The sequence below is a fragment of the Lynx canadensis genome, chromosome D1 (genome assembly GCF_007474595.2).
Source record: "Lynx canadensis isolate LIC74 chromosome D1, mLynCan4.pri.v2, whole genome shotgun sequence".
NCBI lineage: Eukaryota > Metazoa > Chordata > Mammalia > Carnivora > Felidae > Lynx > Lynx canadensis.
In genome coordinates this window covers 27,125,593-27,128,171 of record NC_044312.2, presented here as the reverse complement: position 1 = coordinate 27,128,171, position 2,579 = coordinate 27,125,593, and positions in this window count along the sequence as shown.

Sequence of the window (2,579 nt, the reverse complement as noted above, 5' to 3'; positions counted from 1 at the left end):
GCCAGTTCAGGCTGCTGGGGACCAGCCAGGGCTCGCCGGGCAAGGGGAGTGAGGCCCAGAGAGTCAAGACCTTTTTGCAATTATTGAGGCTATTTCTCCACTGGGGCAAGAAAGCATTCCTCTCATGAGGATGGATTACAAAGCAAATTGTTCCCGCCTCTCTTCAAAGGCCAAGGAGGTTAGGAAACCACTCCTTCCTTCTCCAGAAAGCCTGAAAACTCAGGCATATTTGTGTGCTCCAGATGGCTTCAGTGTGACATGCTACCTCCTTACCCTACCTGGCTCTTTTGAACAGCCTAACTAGCTGCAGGGTGGGACCCAGACTTCTCTCCTTCCTCTTTTATTTGCTGACCTCCTGCAACGTGAGATATATACTTTTGTCTCCATGCCAAGTTCCTGACACTGGACTTGTAAAGCCCTTTTAATTTCCTGAGTAATAAGGGTACTAGCAGCATTTTTTATTCTGTTTGGTCTTTGACCCTTGTTTCTAACACAAAGCTCCTAAATCCCTTGGCTTCCTGGGTGACAGGAGCATTTCTTATTCCAACAAGGCGACTCTGGGTAGGCATCTGGATAGCTTCAGGGTGGTGACTTAACACCAGAAAGATCAAGCCATGATCAGAAGCTGAGAACTTTCAGCCCAACCCCCCATCTTCCAGGGACAGGAGAAGAGCTGGAGATATTGAGTTAATAATCGATCATGCCTACATGAGAAAGCCTCCACAAAAATCCTTAAATGACAGTTTTGCATTGGTGAACACACTGGGAGGGTGACACTCCCCACTCTCAGAGACAGAAACTCCTTCACTCTGGGACCCTTCCAGACCTTGCCCTATGTACTTCTTCATCTATATCTTTCATCATATCCTGTATAATAAACCTGTAAAATTAAGTAAATGTTTCCCCGAGTTTTGTGAGCCAACCCAGCAAATTATCAAACGTCCCCAGAGACTGTGGGAACACTCAACTTTGTAGCTAAGTTCGTCAGAAGTGTGGATGCCCTGGAAACCCACTGCTTGTGACTGGTGTCTGAAGTGAGGGCAGTCTCTTGAGACTGAACCCTAAACCTGTGGAGTCTGATGCTAATTCCCTAGTTAGTGTCAGAAATGAATTAAATTCTAGGACACGCAGTTGCTGTCTGCAGAGTTGGAAAATTGGTTAGCGTGGGAAAAAAAAAACTCCACACATTTGGTGTCAGAAGCATTGTAAGCAGAGAAACCATTTTTTTACCCAGAGACCAACCCGTGGGAACTTTTCCTCAGAAAGGTTTTATTGGCAATTGCTACAATGGAAAACAGAAGGGGTAACAGAAATAACAACCCCAGGATTATGACAATGCTTTGAGAAATTTTATAAAAACCTTAAAGTTGCTGAATTCTAGCTTAGACATCAATCAACCCAAACCCTTCCTTGTCCCTTCCAGGCCTCCAACTAGCCCATGGTGTCAAAGTGGGTTCTTCTGGCTAACTCCTTCTTCCACCAGAACCTTCTATCAAGTGCTGAAGCTTCATCCAAGCTCCCACTCCACACCCCTCGCCCTGGGCCTCTAGGTTTCCAATCAGTCATTCATCCCATGGCCTTGCCCTGCAGGAAAGGCATGAAAGGAACCCCATTCATCTCTGAACACCAGACTGAAACCAAATAATCATCTGCCAAAGTGTAAAACATAACTGTGTCTAGAAACCCAGACCGCTAAAGCTGGAAGCACCTTAAGGATTTAAATCTACCTTTCCCACTTTGCAGACTGAAAATGGGGTCCCAGAAGAGGATTTTAGATCTAAGACCAACGCAAGTTTCTGGACTCCTAGTTGGATGTTCATTAAAATGGGTCACACCAGTCCCCCGCCTGTATATTTGTTAACATTGTCAGACCAAAACCAAATAATGAAGAGGGAAACAGTCTTCAAACACAATGGAACTTTCCCTCAGGAGACTTAGTAGGGCCCTCAGGGGTCTGGGAAACCCCACATGAGGGACCCTCCGGCCTTCCTTTGTGCCTTGCTCCCCTCACCACAGTCCTGCCTCACAAGCCTTCTCTCAGACCCTCCTGCACACCTGGTCCTTCCAGTCACCAAGTCCCAGCATGCTGCTCGTCTGCTGAAAGGCTCCCATCCCCTTCTCAAAAGGGTTGTGCGTTTCAATATTTGCAACCTTATTAATATTATTAATATTTGAGGGCCCAAGTTTGGCATGTATACCAAGTGAGGGTCTATTTAGTAGAGACAGACTCTGAATGCTGTCTGACACCTAGATGCTAATCACAGAATGCCCCTAAATCCCATCCTCTGCCAGGCTTTCCCTGGGCACTCTACCCCACACACCACACACACCCAGATGCAAGTTCTCTTTCTTAGCATCAGTTCATCTCTTCTTTGCACCTACCTCATCTGTCATTATTCTGGATCTTTGCTTCCCAACTGTTCACTCTGCCTCCCCAGCTAGCCTGGGGGCTGCACAGGACAGAGACTGTGCCTGTCCTAGTCACTGTTGTGACTATCATAGCCCCTACTCCCATGGCTGGTGCATCGTGTGTGTTCACAGCAGATACAAGGGGATCTATGCATGGATAAGATGAAATC